Source organism: Pinus tabuliformis, chromosome 3_2 (genome assembly GCF_031772625.1).
Source record: "Pinus tabuliformis cultivar Carrire ecotype Pingquan chromosome 3_2, CPIR1, whole genome shotgun sequence".
Taxonomy (NCBI): Eukaryota; Viridiplantae; Streptophyta; class Pinopsida; order Pinales; family Pinaceae; genus Pinus; species Pinus tabuliformis.
In genome coordinates, this window is record NC_142302.1 from 1,142,171,812 (window position 1) to 1,142,196,045 (window position 24,234).

Sequence of the window (24,234 nt, forward strand, 5' to 3'; positions counted from 1 at the left end):
GAAATGTTATCCCAAAGATAACATCCGATACGATGACTAAACGTCTTCATACTTTGCAACTTAAATAATTAATCAATTTAATTATCCAGATTTTTTTCTCCAAAACAGGATAAGGGCCACCATCTCGGCCTCCTTGACTTGGTTGATTTTTATTTTTTTTCACAGGTGTTATTTTAAAATGTAATTTAAATTTAATAACATAAAATCTCATGTTTGTTTTAACTACAATGGTTAATACATCTCGATGGACAAATAATTGCCGGGAATAATTACAATGCCTAATACATCTGGTTGCAGGAATAATTGCCCAGTTTTTGGTGATAAAATTTGTATTTAATAAATAAAACCTTTTGAGGCATTTTTTTACGAGATAGTCATGCTGCATAAATTCTATTTTGAAAACGATCACGGCTAGCTTTAACGCAACAATGCTTACGTAGTTTTCCGTCGATCTTCATCTCCTATCCCCACCGGATAGGTAACCCATCTATTGAAAGAAACAACAACCATCTAATGAAAGAAACAACGCTAATTCTTTTCTGGAAACCAACCCCTTGTTTGCATTTGCGCTGATGGCGCTGCAAGCCAAAGTGATGGCGCTGCTGCTGTTGAATTTGTGGAGAAAAGGTCGTTTGAATCGACGGAGAGTCATGACGATGATGCGGCCGAGGTTCGAACCTTGGTCTCCCAGCCCCAGCGGCAGCCTGTTAGTCGATTGCAGAAGCAAATCATGAGGTTTCAATTGCTGCAAAGTTGTCTTACAGAGGCAAACGGCCTATTCGATCTCGATCCCACAACACACTCCCAAGAAATAAGAGAATGGCGCGCAGCGGCACCCCCGGGCTGTCCCGCCCCGCCCCGCCCGACCTAAAATTAATTGGTGACCGTGTTATTTATCTGGTCCCCGTATAAATGTATCAAATTTCTGATACCACATCCTTGGTGACTTTTTTAACCCATACAGATACTTCTTTAACTTGCATACCAGTTCTTTCTTACCCTTCACCGCAAAACCTTCAGGTCTCTTCATGTAGATATCCTCTTCCAGATCCCTGTGAAGAAATGATGTCTTCACATCCCTCTGTTCTACCTCAAAATCAAAAGTAGCAACAACAGATAAAAGTAATCTAATAGAAGCTACCTTGGCAATAGGGAAAAAAATATCACCAAAATCAATTCCCAGCACCTGGGAATAACCTTTTTCTACCAACCGAGCTTTGTATTTCTCCACCTTTCCTTCTGCATTTGTCTTCTTCTTGAAAACCCATTTGTTGCCAATGGGTTTCCTTCCAGTCGGCAACTCCACCAAATCACAAGCATCATTTTTTTGCAAAGATGTCATTTCATCAAACATGGCCTCTTTCTAGGGTTTTCCATCCTCTGAATCTACTGCTTCCTTCATAGTTCTGGGATCATCATCAGTGATAGATAAAGAAAAATTTGAACAGAAAGTAGATGGACTATACATTTTTGGTTGCCTTCTTTCTCGAACTAATCTTCTCACACCCGGAGTTTGTGGCTCTTCATCTTCTGATTCCTCCTCTGTTGTAGAGTCTGATTCTTCCTCCTTAAGCTCAAACTATATCTTCTCAAGTTCCTTTGGTTGGACTTCATGTTTAATAACATCTTTCACCTCTTTGAACACCACATCTTGGTTGTACACAACCTTCCTTGTTACCAGGTTCCAAAGCTTATAACCCTTTAAACCATCCTTATACCCAATAAAGATGCGCTTTTCAGATTACTATCCAATTTGGTTCTTTTCTCCTTTGGAACATGTGCATATGCATCACATCCAAATACCCTCAGATGTGAAAGAGAGAGCTTCTTATCAGTCCATACCTCTTCTGGAGTCTTATCCTCCAACACTGATGAAGGTGATCTGCTGACCAGGTAACATGTTGTCTCCGCCGCCTCTGCCAAGAATTCCTGTCCTAACCTGGCACCATTGAGCATGCTTCTTGCCCTTTCCATCAACGTCTTGTTCATTCTTTCTGCAACTCCATTTTTCTCAGGTGTGTATGGAGTAGTCTTCTGCCGTGCTATATGACACTTCTTACAGAATTCTTCAAATTCCTTGCTGCAAAACTCTCCATTGTTATCTGACCTCAACACCTTTATCTTCTTCTCTGTCTTGTTTTCCACCAGAGCCTTAAATTCTTTAAACCTATCAAAGACTTTATATTTCTTCTTAAGGAAATATATCCATGTATTCCTTGAGAATTCATCTATAAATGATACATAGTACATATACTTACCCAGTGATGGAACCTTCGCAGGTCCAAACACATCACTGTGCACAAGATAATATCTGTTTCGCCCTCTTACCACCAGAGGGGAAACTCACCCAATTCTGCTTCCTATATACACAATTTTCACAGAAATCAAAATCCAGAGAGCTATTACTCATACCTTGTACCATACCTTTACCATGAAGTATTCGAAGGCCCTTCTCTCCAATATTTCCAAGCCTTTGATGCCACGGCATGGTCTTCTCTCCAGAGACCTCTAGATTTTCTGTCGCACTTTCAGGAACCACAAAACTGTTGCACCCATCAACAACAATGCTACCTTGCAGCTTGTACAGATTTCCAATCTGAAGTCCCTGCATCAATACCAGTGCTTCCTGAACCATCTTGTAGGTATCCTTCTCGAACAATGTTTTTACACCTACATCATCCAGCTTGCTTATAGAGATCAAATTTATGGCCAATGCAGGAATATGCAGAACACCCGGAAGTGTTATAACCCTTCCACCTTGCAACTTCAACTTTAGTTTTCCACGACCAATGATTCTAGCCTTCATATCATCCCTTAAGAAGACATCACCACCATCATATTTCTCATACTCACAAAACCACTCTCTATGGGGAATGAAGTGAAAGGATGCACCTAAGTCAATCAACCATGCCTCATGTTCTACATGTGTACTTGAAGAATACAAGTACACATGCCCACCTTCATTTGAGGTGGTTTTCGCCTCTATAGAAGGAGCATCATCACCCTTTCCTTTGTCAAGAGCTTTATATTTACAGTCCTTTTGTAGTGTCCTTTCTTTCTGCATTTCCAGAAAACCACCTTTACAGGTTTTCCTAGAGATTTATATCTCCCTCCAGATTTAGATCTCCCACTCGATGACTTATTTTTGTTTATGTTCTGGGACCGTCCTTTTACAGACAAGGCATCACCATTCTGGCTCTCCATATTTTTCTATCTCATCTCCTCTGTCAGCGAGGACTATTTCATCAAACTGCAAGGTAGTTGCATTGCTACCTATTGCAATAACTAGACTATCCCACAAATCTGGTAGAGAACATAACAAACTGATGCACTTATCTTCATCTAAAATTTTAATATCAATAGATAATAATTGACTTACCACAGTATTAAATGTATTCAGATTCTCTATCACCGAGTCTCCATCTTTCATCCTCAGGTTATATAGCGTTTTCCATAGGAATAGTTTATTCACCAGAGACTTAGATTGGTACAAAGTCCCTAACTTGTCCCACAAAGGCTTAGTTGTAGCTTCCCCTGATACATTCAACAATACTGAATCTAAGACATACAATTGTATTGTGCTTTTTTCCTTTTGATCCAACTTCTTCCATTCTTCATCGGACACTCTCGTTGGTTTAGTACCCGGATCTACCGCAATCCACTAATATTTATCCACCAATAGATCCTCCATATTGAGTTTCCACAACTCAAAACTCTGACCACTAAATTTCTCGATCTCTATCTTTCCACTGCTCACCATCTTCTTTCACCACCAAAATCGATCCCGCAGATCTCCCACTAAACAAGGTCTACCTTAGGCCCGAGCGAAACCCTTAGCAACAAAGGCATCCCCTTGAAGCCAAAACAACTATGATACCAAATGTAGGTTTGAACCCCATATAGAAATTACCTGCATACGAATTCTAAAACACAAAAAATAAACAATGCGAGAGCATAACACATAAAACACATATACATAGAGGTTTTCCCTTGGATCCCAAAACCGGGACTGCTAGGTTGATTTTTCATTATGTTCCTTTCAATGTCACAATACATATTTATACATGTTGAAGCATCCAATACCATGCACTGAAAACCATCACGTCCACAACCATGTGTGAAAACCATGCACAAAACAATAGGTAGGTCTGCCCAACCTAATATAGGGTCCAAAAAAAATTTCCCAGGCTAACCGCCCCCCTCAAACCCCCTGTATAGGGGGGGTTTCCACCCCCCCGCTGTGCAGTCAGCGCAACGAAGGGGGGGCTCCACCCCCCCTCTAACCCCCCGATTAACTAGGTGGGCTAGTTGTGGAAAGAATATAACAAAACCCAACAAAATACAGTCTCGAAAGATTGTAGGCCAAAAGTAACTAGTGTGGAGAATATTTTGTGTGGTCACGTAACCATAGAAATGACCACCACATGCCCCCAAGTGGCATTCATTGAGGACTTTCTCGGCCTCCTCATGTGTGTGACACCTTCGCAAAATTGTATCAATATCACAATGATAAAGGATGTCGCCAATGATGATGTAGTTTCGGGCTTGGTATCGAATATGTCACTGCTCAGAGCGAGAGGCATCGGACTGGAAATTCTGGGTCTGGAGATATATCAGAATGTCTCCATACCATAGGTCAAATGATGAAATCATAAAGAATGACTCATCAAGTATAGAATCTTCATATGTCAAATCAAAATCAAGAGAGGTAAGATCGTTCATTAGCTTAGTGAAAACTAGGGATTTCTTTGACTTGGATTTGATGAACTCTGGGTCAAACTCTTGTAGAATGACAATCCACTTAGAGTATTTCCCCCCATCAATTGACCTGACAAGATATATGTCATATGGTTTCAATCTGAAACAACCCTAGTCTTCCGGAGAAATATGTAATGGCGAAACCTTTGGACGGCTCGAACGGCCGCCAAAGCCAACTTTTCTATGTGGGTAAACTTGATTTCGGTATCGTTGATATTCCAACTCAAATAATAAATGGGATGCTCAATACCTATGTCACCTTCCTGGACTAATACCATTACTATAGTAGAAATGGCAGCAATGAGATACAAGAAACAGTCGTGATGGTAATCAGGGGGATATAAGATAGATGTCTAAACCAGTACATATTTCAAGGCATCAAACGTTGTTTGAGCGGTGTTATCCCAATGGAAGGGGACCCATTTTTTAAGCAGTCGAGTGAATCCTTTTGTCAATTCAACATAATTAGGAACAAATCTTCGTACGAAGTTAGCTTTCCCTTTGATTTTTTGAAGCTGAACAAGAGAAGAAGGTGCAGGCAAATCGATAATCGCCTATACTTTCATAGGATTGATACAAATTCCATGTTTTGAAATGAAAAAACCAAGAAGTCAACCAGAACTAATGTAAAACACACATTTGTGCAGATTAAGTCAAATATTGTAGTGTCTACACCGTAATAAAATGGCCCTAAGATGCATTGAGTGATCGGTACGATGTTTAAAATGAGTAGGGAGTTCATCCAAATAGGGTTGCAGGATATGTTTAATGTCATGAAAAGTATAATCCATTGCATGTTGAAACATGGCCCCAACATTCTTCAAACCAAATGGAAGTTTCTAGTAGGAAAAGGTACCCCAGGGACAGATAAATTCAGTCTTAGGTTAATCCATTGGGAGAATGTTGATTTGAGTATAGCCCAAAAAACCATCCATAAACGAATAGATCTTGTAGCCAACACAGTTATCAACAATCTGGTCAATAAACAGGTTGGGTAATTGTCCTTTGGACAAGCGTGATTTACATCCCGATAATCAATGCATAGATGGATTTTTCCCTATTTCTTCATGAAAGGAACAACATTTTACATCCAATCAGTGAAAGGAACATGGTAGATTAAACTAGCACGAAGAATTTTTTCAACTTCAATCTTTATCGCAACAGCCTTCTTGAGATGGACCGGATGGAGGCGTTGTCAGACTAGTTTAGCATCATGATACATCTTAATCTCATGCACCACTATATTAGGGTTGATACCTATAATTTATTCATAGGCCCAGGCAAAGACATCTCGAAACTCTTGAAATAGGGCTTTATCGGTCTCGATCTCTTATGGAGAACAAGATGCACCAATGTCTAGATTATTTATCATACCTAGTTTAATATAGATATCAAGAGGTATCATCTCCTCGATATTCAAGAAGTTGTTTTCAGAATCCACCTCATGAATAGAAACAGAATTCGTAAAAGACTCGACGATATTGGGTAGATACACATCACTGAGATTATCCTCAATGGAATTTGGTAAGGAGGAATGATGATGATGATCATCCCATGGTGCATTGTCTGGCATCATGATTTACATGATGCTCTCATCGGTTGGGAAGGTACAAGAGAATGGATCAGAAGATGTGCCATAATCCACTAATCGATCGACCTAATTAATCAAAGAGAAGGAATCAAAACAAGTCGCACAAGCCAAATAGATGGCTTTGTAATCAAACTCAATGGGGCTAAGTAGTATTCGATCGCCAAAGCTTTGGATGTTAGCTTCATCTGGTACAATCCACAAATCAGTTGAGATAGTAGAAGATGATATCATGTTGATATAATCAACTGAAGGTGAGATGTCGGGAAGTGAAGGAGGAGGGAGTGAGAAGGTTCCCATAAGTGAGGAATCCTTCAGCAGTCCAACCCCGACATGCTAATAAGAGTGTAGAGTTTCCCCTACAAGAGGGACACTTCCTCTAACATGAGAATAAGAGGCAAAAAATGTGAGTTGGTTGATGGCTACAATCCCACCTTTATGAAGAAAGGTGATCATATAGAAATAGGTTGAAACCACAACATGCATGGTGTAAACCCACATCCAACCTAATAGAAGATTATAATCAAGAGGTCCATCAATAACTTCAACTTCCATGGAAACACTTTTCCCTCCTAATTCTAGTTGCAAGGAGTTTAGATCCCACAAGGTTTATATGTTCTTCCATAAAAATATTTCAATGTAGAAGGTGATTGACTCAGTTGAGGAGAACCAATCACCTTCCAATAGGACATAGAAATGATATAGGTCAAGGCTCCCTTGTCCACAATAGAATGATGAATGTTCCTACTATAGATGATGACCTAGATTAAAAAGGCCAATTGAGCTAGAAGTCCAGGGGTATAGTTTTAATGACTGAAAACCACTAGGTTGGAATCTGAAGGATCCACACATCTGATAGTAGAAAGTAGAGCCTTCTTTTGGGCGGGATAGTTTTGCAACACCTCAAGAGTTGACATAGTTGATGGATATTGAGCCAAGTCTTCAACTACATTATAATTTGGGGCAGCTCTTGCGCGACGGTTGAAAGAAAACTTATGAATAATGCCCTTCAGAGGTTTAATAGTTAATTCTGTAGCAATCATAGGCAGACTGGGATTTGATGAAGGTGGTTCCAAACTGGTATGTTGATCAATATCCTAACTATTTGGAGGATTGCATTACCGTAGTCCTTTTCTCCAAGTAGCAGCCATAACATAAGATTTAGGCTTCGTGGAGGAAAGGATTAAAACTATGTTAGAGGAAGAAGGGTCCCGAGCAACCATGTGAGTCTCCTGATGAGAAAATGGGTTGGTCAACATAGTAGGAGAAGTGACAGATTTCATAAATTGGTTCACTTCTACGCGATGAGGACAATTGTGAGTAAAGTGCTCCTCGTTGCAAATCAAGCATGGGTAGTGTTGTCACTCACTGCATTATGAGTTTTCAATTGTCCCAAGTTCCAAATAGCAATAAATTTCGAAGCCATATTTTAAACCTCAGAAGATCTCAAAGCTAAATCAGTCCCTCTCCCTTGGATACTTCTCGGAATAATCTTTCCAATGGTATATGGAAGTCCAAAAATGGGCTTCTGGATCAGAAGGTATGGCCTGTTGAATTTTAGGGGTTCTGTAGCCTTTGAAATGAAGGAGAAAAGCATTTCAGAGGTTCGAGAGCGCATCGCAAATTGCAATGGGCGGTTGAAGGCCCATGGTGCATAGTATATCAGCATTTGATGAAGCAGAGCTCTAATATCGCATATCGGTGATCGGTGTTGTCAAAGTATCGATCCTAACCAAATTGTGATCAGTGATGGCCGATATCACAAAATTAGAGAATCGAGGGTTTCAAGATCTAGGCTTATCGGCGATCGGTGGGTCCAGGGCATCGCACATCGGTGAATTGGTATGATGGAAGGGTGACAATGCTGCAACGTTGTGATATTGCGATGTTGTGATATGATAGTGTAAATATGCGAGGAAGGGCTAATTGCGATTAACAAAGAAATTCAATGAAAAACCAAAGGTAGGCAGGCTCTTTCTCTCTCCTCTAGTAGGGCCATGTGGCAACATAGGATTGGTCCTGAGAAAGACACATGGTAGCTGACATCAGCATGACGTGGTGGTATAGAGGACATGTGGCATGCATATTTGGCGTTTTAAGGGGTCATAAGGGGCCAAAACAGGGTGACACATGTCACCACTCACAAGGTGACACGTGGCAAAGGATGATGTCATCTCGCAGATCGACGATCACAACCATGGAGCAACATGTAATCATCATTTTATAAAGGTGCATATCGGGGAAGCCCCCGATATTGTGGGCCCGAAGCGAGGGGGACAAGTGGCATAAGGCGGGTCGCATGATTATGTGTGCTTTATGTATCAATAAAATGGTTGGGCGGAGAAGTTATTAAAGGTTTTTATGTGCTAAAGCCTTCGTGCTAGCCCTCCCTTATCCTCTTCCCACATGGACCAAACCATGTCGCATATCGCAATCGCAAGTTTTGGGAGGGTGCATCCGGAAGCAAATATTAGAGATTATCGATCCCGAGCTTCGATATTGGAAAGGGGTCCCAGGCGCATATGTAGTATGGTCCTACGTATTATGCATTAGGACATGTTACAATGCAATATATCAAATAATCAGCCCCCATCCCAGCTAAAGGCTTTTAGCTCCAAAAGGCTTAGGCCTTGAGTCCCCAGGTTTCCACCATGTAGTTTTCACCTAAGCCCCCAGGCTAAGGCATAAGGGGCCAAAGGAAATCGGCAATCGTAGCTTTATGAATCCCATTCTGTTTAAAGTTCCTAAATGGCCTGAGTCCCAATACACTTGTATGATTTGTTCCACGGGGCACGATTGGTTTTGTTGGCTTAATCAAGATTGTAAGAAGGGACAGATGAGATGACAGTTATGTTCAGAGTCTGTTATGGCCATTACGCGTGTCACTCCCAATTCCTGCAAAAGAAGAATTAAAGCGGTTAAGGCTGAAAGCGATAGGGAACCTGCTAAGAGAGTATGATGCGTAATTTAGCAGAGACATGTTTAGACCAGAGGCCAGCAAAGAAGAGTGGCATGGAGATATTTACAGGACCATCATTTCAGTTCATTTGCAAATTTGTTTTTTTGTTTTTGATTGATATTGTTATGTTTTTTTATTTCCAAGAAAGGTATCTTTCTGTTGTAATAATTGGAGGTGAAAAAGCCAGCACACCAAGACAAATAGTCATGTAGGCAGCTAGAAGTTCAGCTTGAGATATTTTGTAATTTTCTTGTTCTCCCTCTCCTTATAAAAGGGAGGAAGAAGCACTTAGAAAAGGTTCTAAATTCTGAAGAAAAACTACATGTGATTTCTAAAACTGTATGAATTCCATATTTGCATCTTTCAGAATATAAATGAAATAGTGGCGATTCCAACCTTCAAGTACTATAGTATGTTACCTCTCTATTAAATTCCATTATGTTCACATTTCCTCTTTGATTTCATGCAATTGTAGCTACCAGAAATGTCTCATATGTTCTTACGGATTCATTTGTGTTGACTAGTTAATGCACATGCATGTATGTATCTTTGAGATTATATCTTTAAATTTGCGCTCCATGAATCATATCATCCAATCCTCTTTCATCCATTATGTCTATCTTTAACTCAAATAAGTGTATAATTCTTGATGTTTCAAGCTCTATGTGATGAGTTAGTCTATCTCCTTCTCTTCTTTCATTACTCTGCAAAAGTTGATTAAACTATAGGTCCTCGAATTACTTGGCCTTTACTAGTTTATACCTATATTCCTGTGTTTTGTATATGTGAAAGGATACTAGAAATACATGGCTTATTTCCTTGGATGAAGGAACCAATCCATATTGTTTATTGAATATTTGTATTTACTATGTGTATAAAATTCATATGATGTCTCTAGTTTCCTGAAGATCATATAAGACCCATAAAAGATAGATATTACCAGGCACTAGTCTTGTAAGCAATCCAAGGTTATCTCTGGAAGTGACAACAGGTAGCGAGGCTTTTGTTTCTCATGATATTACTGATTTGTTTGTTTATCCTATGGTAATTAAGAATATTTCTTCTTTTTTCCTTTACCTTTCTTCTTGCTTCCTAATTGTTGTTGAGATTTTCCTTTATCGGATGAAATGACATTTATCTCAGAATCAGAAGTCGTAGGAGGATTAGATTGAGGGTGTTGAACAGATGCAGTAAGAGTGACACTAGATGGTTTACTCACCAATTGCGAACTGGAAGAACCAATCATTCCATCAATAGCATGAGATTCTTTACCATGCGTTTGAGGAACATTGTTTGAAGGTCTCGAAGCATTCAGTATCTTGTCGAAAATCTTTCCTGATTGGGTATAAACAAGATCCAAATATTGTGCACGAGAAATCACTTTCTCTTCGGTCACGACTCCAACTTTAGCCACAACTTCTATTGTAGGTGATAACAGAGATTTGGTAAACCATTCTGCTAACAATTGATCGGGAACATATATTTTAACCAACCAGTGATAACACCTCCACTCATGAATATGATCCGAGATGTGAGTGGAATCAAATTGTTTGAAGGTTGTTAATAGTTTTGTTCTAGTTTCATATCATATGGGTAACTGGAAATGTGTGAGGAAGGTGGTGGCTAAGGAACTGAAATCATGAAAGGAAGCTCTAGGTAAGTCAATATACCATTTAGTTTTGGTACCTATAAGCATATGTTGGAAAAGACATAATCAAATGGAATCATCGTTAAGGGAGTTCGAAAAACACTATAAATGATACGTCATGACATGTGTCGATGGGTATTCTCTAGGATACCCATTGAATATTCAGATATCATAAGGAAATTTGGTAGGAATTATCAGCCACCAAGGTGAATGTGTTATGAAACCAGCTCAAGAAAAGATAGAAAAGATAGATCAACGCCTTAGAATTCAGCCTCTTCGAGGGGGCAACCTCCTTTACATTACATAAATGAACAATTCTTGGATGATTCAAATGACAAAACCTCCTTTCTATATATAGGAGTCTAAGGAGTCACAATATAATCCAACCGACCTAACAATAATAATATAAAGCCACAAAAATAACAATAGAGGGATTCTATGGGCACATTAATAACAATATGGGGGCAATAGGGGCACAACAATATAAATAAGGGGTATAACTACAATAGTAATGGGGTAATCACTAGTATTATAGGGACCCAACATGCCCCTCTCCTTCAAAAAAGTGTTGTCCTCAACGCTTGAGTAGTTCTGGATACTTCTGCATAAAATTCTCATCCTCCCATGTGGAATCTTCAGCGGATAAGTTCTTCCACTTGATAAGATACTCTGAAATTGATCGATTTCGTAGCTGTCGAGTTCTTGTTTCTATGACTGCTTCCGGTTCCAATATAATTTTTCCTTCCTCGTCAAGTTCTGGCAATATTGTTTGAACTGGGAGCTTGTCGCCTATAACCTTCTTTAAACATGAAACATGGAAAACTGGGTGCAATCGAGAAGCTGCAGGAAGCTCCAATTTGTATGCCATAGTACCAATCTTTTGCAACACCTTGTACGGACCATAATACTTTGGTGATAATTTATTATCCTTCTTAGCTTGCTTGAGGGACATTTGCTTATATGGTTGTAGCCGTAGGAATACCCAATCACCTACATCAAAACTTCTTTCACTGCGATGTTGATCTGCCTGTTGTTTCATTCTATTCTGTGCCAACACGAGGTTATCCTTTAAGAGTTGGAGGACTTGTTGTTGATGTTCGATGTGATGTTCCACTGCCTGAACCTTAGAATTTTCTCTTAAATATGATGTGATGGATGGTGGTTGATACCCATAAAGTGCCATAAATGGGGTCATTTTTGTTGCTGTATGGAAGGAAGTGTTATACCACCATTCAGCCAGAGGCAACCATTTGACCCATTGTGTCTGTTTATCAGATACAAAGCAACGAAGATATCCTTCCAAACATTTGTTTACTATCTCAGTTTTCCCATCAGATTGAGGATGATAAGATGAGCTATGAGCTAACTGAGTACCAAGACAAGAAAATAATTCTGTCCAAAAATTTCCAGTGAAAATGGGATCTCTGTCACTTACAATAATCTTTGGGTTTCCATGTAGCTTTTGAATTGTTTCCATAAATGCAGTAGAAACTGTACTGGCTTTAAATGGATGTGATAATGCACAAAAGTGTGCATACTTGGTAAGTCTGTCAACTACCACCATGATGACACTCTTTCCCTCAGACTTGGGTAAACCTGTGATAAAATCCATTGAAACCTCCTCCCAACGTTGGCTTGGAATGGATAAAGGTTGTAATAGACCCGGTGTCTTAATTGTTTCAACTTTATTTTGTTGGCAAACCAAACATTCCGCCACAAACTTTTGAATATCTGATTTAAGGCCATCCCAAAAAAATTCCTTCTTAACCCTGTGGTAAGTTTTTAAAAATCCTGAGTGCCCTCCTAAGGGAGAAGTGTGCAATTCCATAAGAATCTTTTGTTTTAGCTGGGAATTCTTACAGAGGTATAAGCGATCTTTGTACCATAACGAATCATTTTTCCAGCTAAATGTATCAGACGTACTGGAATCTTGTTGTAGCTTTCGAATAAGTGCCCACACTTCTTCGTCATTCTTCCATTCCTCCCTTGCTTCATTTATCCAATCTGGTTGGATAATAGAAATGGCGCACAACAATGCTTCCACATCCTCATCCTTTCTTGAGAGTGCATCTGCCACCACATTTTGCTTCCCTTTTTTGTAGATGATTTCAAAGTCATAACCCAACATCTTTGTGACCCACTTTTGTTGCTCTTCAGAGGATAATCTTTGTTCTAAAAAGTATTTAAGGCTATCATGATCCGTTTTTACCTTGAAGTGTCTTCCCATTAGGTAGGGTCGCCATTTCTTAAGTGCATGGAGTATTGCCAACATTTCCTTCTCATAAATAGCTTTGCTTAAAAACTTTCCCTTGATTGGACGACTTTCAAAAGCAATGGGTCTTTCATCTTGCATTAGAACAGCACCAATTCCATTTCCTGAAGCATCACATTCCACAATAAAGGTTTTTGTGAAGTCCGGTGTAGCTAAGACCGGTGCTTGGCACATTGCCTCTTTAAGATGTTCAAAGGCCTTTGTTGCTTCCGGAGTCCATGAAAATGCATCTTTCTTCAATAATGTTGTTAGAGGTGCTGCTATTCTCCCATAATTCTTAACAAACTTGCGATAATACCCTGTCAACCCAAGAAATCCTCGCAGATGCTTTATGGATGTGGGGATTTTCCATTCCTTAATGGCTTTAATTTTGCTAGGGTCTACCTTAACTCCTTCATGAGATACAATATGACCCAAATATTCCACCTCCTGGACTCCAAAGAAACATTTGGATCTTTTTGCATATAATTGTTTCTCCTCCAATAGTTGTAGCACCCTGTCAACATGTTCAACATGATCCTTCCAAGACTTGCTGTAGATTAGTATATCATCAAAAAATACTAACACAAATTTTCTAAGGAATGGTTTGAAAATTGAATTCATCAAACCTTGAAATGTTGAAGGTGCATTGGTAAGGCCAAAAGGCATGACCAAAAATTCATAATGACCCTCATGAGTTCTAAATGCCGTTTTCGGAATGTCTTCAATCTTCATTCTGATTTGATGATATCCTGAACGAAGATCCAACTTGGTGAAGTAAATTGATCCATGCAATTCATCCAGTAATTCATCAATGACAGGAATGGGGAACTTATCTTTAATAGTGAGCTTGTTGAGCTCCCTATAATCCGGACACATGCGCCATGATCCATCCTTCTTGTGCACCAATACTACTGGAGCAGAGAAAGAACTTTGACTCGGTTGAATTATACCAGCCTCTAGCATTTCTGCAACCATACGTTCAATTTCACTTTTTTGGACATAGGGATATCTGTACGGCCTGATGTTTGGAGGAACACTTCCTGGAATCAGATGAATAGCATGATCATGATCACGCATAGGTGGGAGACCTTTGGGAGTCTCAAATACCTTGGAATGATTGTCCAAGACTTTTTGGAGATCTGGAGAAATAGATGATTCCAATGTGGAAACATCTAGCGAACATAATTGTGCAATTACACCTCTTTGCTCCTTTTTTAGAAGCTTTGTCATACCATTAGAGCTGATTATCTTTCCTGGTTTCCCTGCAATACCCCTTAATTCAACTTCCTTTCCTTCCGTAGAAAATTTGATGAAAAGTTCTTGAAAATTAAAAGCTATTGTACCCAAGGATTGTAGCCATTGGACTCCTAGTACAACATCAGCACCTCCCATTGGAATGGAAAGCATTGGGCTAGTCAATACATATTCTCCCATGGATAGCTTGATATTATGGCACTTTCCAGAGAAATTTATTGTTCCTCCATTTGCAATCATCACTTGACACTCTGGTGCTGGATATAGGAAGCAATTCAATTCTTTTGCTACCCTACAATGAATAAAATTGTGGGTGCTTCCTGAATCAATCAACACTATTACCTTTTTCTTCTTGATTTGTCCTTCTATCTTGATGGTTTGAGGAGTGGTAATTCCCGCCAATGCATTACAAGATATGGTCGGATTTATTTGTTCTTCATCTAGGCTTTGTTCCTGGAGTATATCCTCTTCTTTTGACCTTTCTTGCTCCTTTTCTTCTTCCTCTTCACAATCTATGTAGAATAATTTCTTCTCAGCACACTTATGACCTTTAGTGTATTTGCTATCACAACTGTAACAAAGCCCTTTTGCTCTTTTTTCTTCCAATTGTTGTGGTGTCAACCTTATAGGTTGTGGAAGACTAGGGGCAACAACACTTCCGTCTTTATAGTTGTGAGTGGTATGCTTCCTGGTTGCCATAATTTTGCTTTCCATTTTTCTTGCTAACCTGAATGCCTTCTCTAATGAATCAGGTTCCCAAAGGCGAACATCATGTTGGATATTATCCTTTAAAGACCCTATGAACACATCAATCCTATGCTCCTCTGGAATATCTTTTACCCTTATGTTCAATTTTTGGAACTCCTCAATGTGCTCCATTATTGAACCCTTTTGTTTGAGACTTATCAATTGGCTAAAAAAAGTGTTGCTTTTTGTATCCTCATAATGTGCTATCAATTCTTCCGTAAAAATTGCCCAAGTGATAAATTTTTTACGAGAGAAAAGCCATTGATACCATACAAACTGATTTGGTTCCAAATATAAAGTTTCCATACGTACCTTTTGTGTGTTTTGCACATTATTGAGATCGAAGAATTGCTCCATCTGTAATATCCATGTGGCGGGATCCTTGCCATCAAACTTCCTCATATCGATTTTTGGAATATGGTGGGTCTTTGATCCAACATTAGAGTCTATGGAATCATGATTAACATTTCTTTTGTTCTCATCATGAGTTTCCTTTACTACCTTTTCACCATTAGTAAGTATTTCTTGTAGAAAATTTGTCAAATCTGTCTTCAAATCTGCCATGTCTGTCTTCAAATCTGTCCTCAAATCTGTCTTCAGATCATCCATCTTAGCTTCCATGCCCTTTATCTTAGATTCCACGCCATTTATCTTAGCATCTGTTAGCTTTTGTGAGCGTGACATTTGTTGCACTTGTTCTTGTAATTTTGATATATCATGTAGCATTTCTTCCTCTTCTTCATGAGTCATGCTAGAGCTTTCAGGTTCCTTACTAGGTGTTTGCATTTTCTTTCCTCGGGGCATCAGTTACCGATAATAATGCTTTACTATGCCCTTTGAATTCCTTCAAACCAAGCTTATGCAAAAATTAAAAAAAAAACTACACACCTTTTTTTACTTTGTAGAAGCCTGATATTGAATCTGATGTATCTCTGTAATTTCGAATCATCCAGTTCTGAAATTGTGACTTGTAGTAGCCTTCTATGTCCTCTTTCCAATGCCACTAGTCTGATCCAAATTGGATTCTCCAAGAAAGAGTTATGCACAATCTCCCGCAGTGACCTGATTATAGACTAGTTCAGTAGAGCAAACTTGTATGAAGTGCCACATGTCACTGTTTCAACCTTTGATTCTGAAAAATATATAAAAGAAAACTACAGTCCGTCCCCTTTCTGTACCTTCTTATGAAATTTGAATCCAATGCTCAGAAAAAACGTTATGATTATTTTCCCCAGGTCACCTGTTTTGAGTGTAATTCAGGAGTCTGCAAAAAGACCAACTTCCTTAGATCATATCTTTAAAAATATCGTGCAAAAATCTCTGAAATTGAGATCCAAGGTTTAGCATGATTTCTTCTCAAATGGGTTTTTTTTTCCACTTCTGAAACGTCACAGAAAAAAAGTTATAGCGAAAATGCCACGATGACCTGTTTGGAGCAGCGAAACCCTAGAATCCAAAGCTCTGATACCAAATGTTATGAAACCAGCTCAAGAAAAGATAGAAAAGATAGATCAACGCCTTAGAATTCAGCCTCTTCGAGGGGGCAACCTCCTTTACATTACATAAATGAACAATTCTTGGATGATTCAAATGACAAAACCTCCTTTCTATATATAGGAGTCTAAGGAGTCACAATATAATCCAGCCGACCTAACAATAATAATATAAAGCCACAAAAATAACAATAGAGGGATTCTATGGGCACATTAATAACAATATGGGGGCAATGGGGGCACAACAATATAAATAAGGGGTATAACTACAATAGTAATGGGGTAATCACTAGTATTATACGGACCCAACAGAATGAGCAATAGGATTGTTAGTGAGCCGAGTCAAGTTTGGCAATTTGAGATTCGTCACAAAAGGCAACTGCTAGTTAAAATCTGGTGGAGGATAACTTGGGTAGGAAGGAATAGCCTAAGAAACAAGTACTTGCATTCCCAGATAAGGAGGGTTTTGATAGAGAGGAACCTGGGGATGAGAATAAGGAGGATTCTGATAACCAGCATATGCGTGACCTTGTTTTCCAACCCCAAGATAACCATGAAATGGCTGGAATGGTTGGGTTTAGATATGTTGGCCTTGAAAAGGCACTTGAGGAACACCCTAATAAGGTATATACTGTTTTCCAATGGGATTTTTCATCATCCCACGATAAGGCGGATTCAATTGATGTTGTACCATACCATATACATTTAGTCCTACTAGAATTTGAGGGATATCTTGCTCAAGAAATTGACACTGTAAGGTAACTTGTAAAGGCTTGGTAAGTGGAATATGAGGGGTACCAGATATTGAAGGAATAGGTTGATATGAAATCGCAGTTTGTAAAGGTTGAATTACATGTATTTGAGCTTGTTGAGGTACAGATTAATGGATAGGAATTTGAGATGAAGATGGCACAGGTTGAGAAATCAACGATGGGTCCAAAATCAAACATGGTTGAATGGGCAGAGTAGGTTGCCAAACACTGGCATCCATCCTAGGATATCGAGTATTATAATAAGATTGATTATAGATTCGAGGTATACCAACAACAGGTCTCCCCTACCATAAGAGGAGGGGATGATGAAGGCAACTACCCCCCAGATGGAGGGTACCCAACATAAGGATGGTTATGTTGTTGAAGATATCCTTGCCCACTATCATAAATGCTAGTTGTTTGTTCAACTGTAGGTGTGGGGGGAGGAGAAGGAGCAGGTTGAGTGGTGCTCATGAGAGAAGTGTCAGATGAAATTCTCGAAGTGGATGACATGGGGGATGTCCATGGACTGGAAGTTGCACTAGAGAAGGTACCAAATAAAGACTGATAGTCGGGTGGGACGAACGGGCCACCATACAGACATGGATGAGGAAGCGACATTCAGTTTCTCAACCATAGTGGTGGACACAGGTTGGGAAGCCATATCGGATCCAATCATGGTTAACAATCCCAATGAAGGTTTCCACGTGAAATTCAAGGGTGATTCAAAAGAATCAGGTAATGGAGTTTGTACAGGAGTTTGAGGAGGAGGAAGAGGATGAGTCAGATGAAGAAAAAGTCCTCTCGGATGGGTGGAAGTATAAGGACGAGGCTCTTTCTATGGGATATCCTTAATACTCATAAGAATAGGTGGAAGAGGTTCATCGCCAGGTCCAAGATATATGGATGGAGGTTATGTCTGAGACAAAGGAAGAGAAGAGGGAAGACCTAAAGTAACAGATGAAGATGGCTGAGGTACCTCAGATTCGATGACCCTAGGTAATAAATTTTCTGATTCAGGAAATCCAGGCTCGATAACGCAGGTAATAAGGTTTCAGGTACTTATGTTTCGATTCTGTCAGTTTCACTTACAAAAGTAGAGGTAAGCTCGGGCTCAGTACTCAATGGAAAAGATGATTCTAGTTGATCAGATTCAGGAAGAGGACTAGAAGTAGTTCCCGAATTTCCTGATTTGGTAGTTTGTGTCTTCTTATGCTTCTAACATAGCCAGGAGTAACCTCTGGTGTAAGAGGATTCTTATTTTGAATTCTACGTGAACGACATAGTGGAGGATCTTGTTCTTCCATGTTAGATAGTAAGTTTTAGAAATTAACACAAAAATAAATAAAAAGAGGGTAATCTAGGCATTAAGGATTACGAAGCAATCGTGAACTGCAATATACACCTTAGAGAACCAAGGACTTAATGTATGTGCAGTAAATCTCCCCAAATGTTGTGTTTGGTGTATCACGATATACAAGGCGGCCGACTCGGTTACCTATGGTGAGGATAGAAATCTATAGGGGGGCTAAAAAATATACTTGACGATACATGGAAGTGCAGTCTATAGTAGTGTTGTCTAATGTGTAAATGTTCATTGAGAGTGTTCCCATATACTTTTCATACATGGAGTTTTGTCCAATATACCCTAAGGTACATGGAGAACAATCCTATACACTTACGGATGTGGAGATTTCACCCCGGAATACAATGCTGGAAAATAACGACAACTCCTATGTTTAATGACATTGCAAGACATATCTAGTCTATACCTCTAAGTTTTTGCATTAATGTTACAAATGATCCCTAGTTTGATTCAATAAATTTTAATTTTTATCTTCAATTAAGTTTCAGTTTTAGGGCTCACCGCGAATTCACTTGAATGTCATAAAATTCAAACTAGCATGAGAAAATGAAATATTTTCCTTTTAATGAAAAAATCCTTGAGGAATGGAAGAGACAAACAGTATCTAGTATACAAAATGCAGCAAACAAGATGAAAAATGCATTCCATTTTATATGTAATTGTTCTAATGTTGATGCACACACAAAAACCCTAAATGCCAATGCAGAGATTTTTCTTTTCAAGACACTTAATTTTTAAAATTGGAGAAAAATAAGATGAAAAGTTCAAACATTGATTCAAACACACTTTTTAGAATGATGACTAGAATAACAATTCATCCAAGCAACCAATGATCAAAGGAAATCAGTTTGCAAAAAACCTAATGATAAGAACAAAGGAAAATCTAAACAAATCCTTACAAAAAGAAATCAAACACAAGTGAAAACCAAATGGAAGCTTCAGAGAGACCACAAGACACTCAAGACTCAAGGAAGATCAGCTGGAAGAAGGTTGATCAAAGAGAAAATCAAAACAAGAGAAAATTTGTGCAAAAACAGGAGCCAACGTAAGTGCAGAATAGGCACTAGTGTTTTGCAACGCAGGCATAGAGAGGGCTCAGAAGGGTTGAAATGCTATTTATGAATACCAGAGGATGTGTTGGTCTAGGGATGCAAGATTCCGACAAAAAGATTTAAATTAAGACTCAGTGAAGGTACTTCATAGGTCTGTTCTTGATTGGTAAAGACCGTAAAGCTCTGAAGAAGAGGTAAGATAAGCACAATGGAAAAATAAACCACCAAGGGAATACATCGTTCCCTAGTATGGTCTCTAATTTGTTATGTGGGATTTATGACCGCAGATAAAAATATCTCCCATAGGCCTAGTGGACTGACCTAGAACAACAGAAAGACAAAGAAGCTAATTTTTCCTTAAAGTAAATAGATAACATGATAAAGGCTATCTGGAATTTGTCGTATGTTTCACTCCTTTTGCTTCTATGATCAAATACTAGCTATTATCGCTATAATTAGAAACTGCACAATCATACTACATGATGAGCCCCAAATTTGGTAACTTGTCGGGCTCATTTGGCCTAATTATCCTTGTTCAGTCCTTGTTAAATCCTTCATTTTTCGTAGCTTATGCATTATTTTTCAGTATGTTTATGTCATTTGTACGAATAAGGGTAGTCACTCTTCCTAGGTGGCTAACACGTGCTCATTTCAGGTTTTTTGACACATGTTGGAGCAAAACCGAGCAATCATGGGCTAGAATACAGCCAAGCTTGAGGTGAGGATTCGTAGGGGGGTTGTCTATGGCATTAAATAGCCCTTCCTCGGGATCTTCACCCCCAACTCCGAGCTCCAAAGGCCACCAAAACCGGATCTAGAAGGCAGCTAAGCAGATTTTGGAAGGGGCTGTCTACTCACAGTTTGGACAGCCAAGTCACATAGATCTAGGAGGCCAGCTAGGGCCCTCGTGGTGTATAAATGTTAAGGCCTCAGCTTTCGTAAGGGACTTTTGAAACCATTTCATATTTTGCACTACAGTGCTGTTAGCTTTACTTTGTTCTCTTGTAGCCATTTTGGCATAACTCTTGACGTATGACTATTTTTTGATAATGAGAAGCAGTCCGATTTTATATCAACTCTGAGTTTTCTATAGGAGCCATAGCTCTCAGGGTTGGGCCCAACCTGAGAGCCTAGGGCTTCCTTTTTGTATTGTTACCTTTCCCTTATGCATCGTTGTTTTCCTTTTATGCATTTGAAACGTATTTATGTTGGGAAGATTTAGTTGTGTTGGTTAAATAGGTCACTGTTTATGAATAGAATTGCTTAAGATGTTTAAAATAGATTGGTAGGAGAATAACAGGAAAAAAGCTCCAAGAAAATGGTTAACAATACTCTCAGTTTCACCTCATCCTTATTGGATCAGGGGCTGGAATTGAAGAAACAGTGTTGCCCCAACAAAAAACACTAGTTTGCTTGACCATGCAATCCTTAGTGTACTGGTTTCATTTGCAGAAGTTAGTTATGGGTTCAAATATCTGAAATGTTTCTTTGCATGATTGATGTACATGGTCTTCTTTCCAAATAAAGCTGTTGTTCATTTGTTTTATTGACAGTTAGATTAGATTAGCTAGGACTTTGATTATTTGTAAGACTTTGTTGATTCGGTTAAATGTACACCGTGCAGGGCATCTCTACCACTCTCTCATCTGCCTAAGCTTCATCAGAGCCAGTTGTTCCATCTCCTAGCTAGGTTCCTCATCTCATACCTGTCCTTTTGCCCACATAACCCTACCTTCTTGCTCCATCATTGTCTTAGCCTTCTTTAAGCCAAGTCAACCTTCCACACCCTCTCACCACTCCATCCACCAGTCCCTGGGTCACTCCAGGCCCTATCCTACCTCCCTATCCATTCATACATCTTCCCTCACTCACCCATTCTCTAAAATCCACTTTTTAAACATCCTGTAGACATTTCTGAACATCCTGTAGAATCTCTGAACATCCTATAGAACCCCTGCGGACTCCCTGTAGAAGCTCACAAATGAGGTTTCTTGATAGCCAAATTTTGTGAAACTCTCCGGAAGGGTGTTAGTGACTCCTTAGACCCTCTCTGAACCTTCCCAACCTTTTCCAATCATTTCTCCTCCTTGATCCACCCCTGCACAGTAAAAAGACAGTTAAAAGCACATGCATGATAATTCTAATAACTTATTCAAAAATAAAAAAAGATGTTTTCTTTAGGTAGAGGTAGTCTAGACACATGTATTTTACCTTCATAGAAGTAATGGCATCCCTTCCAGTAGTTTTCATTCTCTCCTTTGCATCAGTAGGACTAGCTGGTAGAATTAGGGTTTGCTAGGGTTTGCGTTACTTTTTCGCTTTCAGTTTCTTTCCGCAAGTAGATTAGCTTCCTTTGAGTTATCTTTCATCCATCAGTTAAAAAGCTTCTTCTAAGAGCTCATAGAAGTTGGCTTAAGCCCCTAGCGGACTTGTGCCAGCTGACCAAGTGACAGTTGTGACAAGAGCTAGTACTTGTGCATACAGCACCGTCGCTTCCAAGTTTGTTACGAACTACCGGGTTGATAAAAGTAAAGAAGGGAGTCCCAGGAGTTGCAGCATTATTGCTGCAATACTGGAGCCCACCATCTTTTTGGCGCCATTGCCTGGGAAGTGTCAAAGTATTGGTGATTGTTGCTTTTCTTCTATTTTCTCCTACAACCTTCTGCTAAGTAGTTTATTTCATTTCATTTCTGCAAAAGTAGAGTAGATATTTCCTTCTTTCATAGATTAGAATTTCAATTCCGCAATTTCAATTCTGCAAGCGTAGATTATCATTTCAATTCAGCAAGCGTAGACTAGCATTTAATTCCTGCAATTTCATTTGAGCAAAATAGATTAGTCCTTTCGTGCTTTCATTTCAATTCCGCATTTTCATTTCAGCAAGATAGTTAGTTGCAGTTCAATCTATTTTAGTTTTGCAGGTACTAGAAGAAAAAAAAAAATCAAAAGCAATCAAAAGTCTTTGCATTTCATGCCTCGTAGGAACAGAGATAAAACTGGCAAATTCTTACCCAACATCCCCACCACATCACTGAGTCAACCTTCTCTCTTCTCTGGTGACAGTGAGCCAGAAGAACCTATAGGTGAACTTCCTGAGATATACGAAGATCCTATAACAGAAGAAGAGTTAGAGAACACTCCATCTGAAGCCATGGCCCAAAACCGAAACGGTAGAAGAGAAGATGAGAGAATAGAAGGTGCCTTTCCCATCTGAGAGACCAATGGAGACATGAAAATGAAAAACATAAGCCCCTCCGCTTTACCTCACTTCCATGGATTGACTACTGAAGACCCTGATACCCTCTTGTTTGAGTTTGTTGTCCTTTGTCGAACTTATGACTATGCTGAGGATGAGCAAAAGTTGAAACTCTTTCCCTCTACCCTCAAGGACGTAGCATTACGCTGGTTCATGGGGTTACCTGGAAACAGTATCACCACTTGGTCTTAGATGCAACAAGATTTCAATACCAAATACCGGGACTACTGTAGATCCAAGGAAACTAAGGGAGAAATCTTTCGGATGACCATGGGAAGCGATGAATCTTTAGAAGACTACGAGGAAATGTTCCAACTCAGTTATAAACAAGCCAAGTGCACACTTGACCCGGAATCTCTGAAGCTGGTTCTGCTCCGAGGAGTCCCTGAAGACCTTTTGGACACCCTTAACATGCTGATTGGAGGAGACATCTACCAACTACCTTATGAGGACATAAAGACAGTGTTTAGAAACCATTCTAGGGCAGCCCGGAAGAGAGGTAGGGGGAATCATCTTTCAGCTAGTACCACCTTCTCCAAGCATGAGTTTGCTAACCAAATGGAAGAGCTCAAGAGTGAGATGAGACAGACTATTGCCATGCAACTTGATACCTTCCGAATTCAGCAAAAGAAAGAGGAAGCTGAGAGGGATTTGGCCATTTTTTGTCCTAGATGCACGAGGAAGCATCCCAAGAATGAGTGCCCATTACACTCAGTAGAGGGTTTCGTTTGTGAGGAAGACCACCCCACCAACCAATGCCCTACCTTGCCTGGATTTAAAGCCATGTACCTAGGGCTGAGGTGGCTACTGAACCTCTCTACTTCCTCAACCAGAGGAGGCCACATGGACCCAGACCTTACCAGTAGGGGATGCAAGGGACATCCCAAGCTTATTATAACCCCAACCAATCCGCTCATATACCTTCTTGGGGCCCCCCTGCTCATCCTTCCTAGTCCACAACTCCTTCGTGGTCTTATCCATCTCCATACCATACTCAACCTCCTTCTCATTCGTTTCACTCACATGCCCAACCACAACCTCAGTGGAATGCACCTCAACCGGGGTGGAGGTCCCAGTACAACACTCCTCCCGCCATTTTGCCTCCAC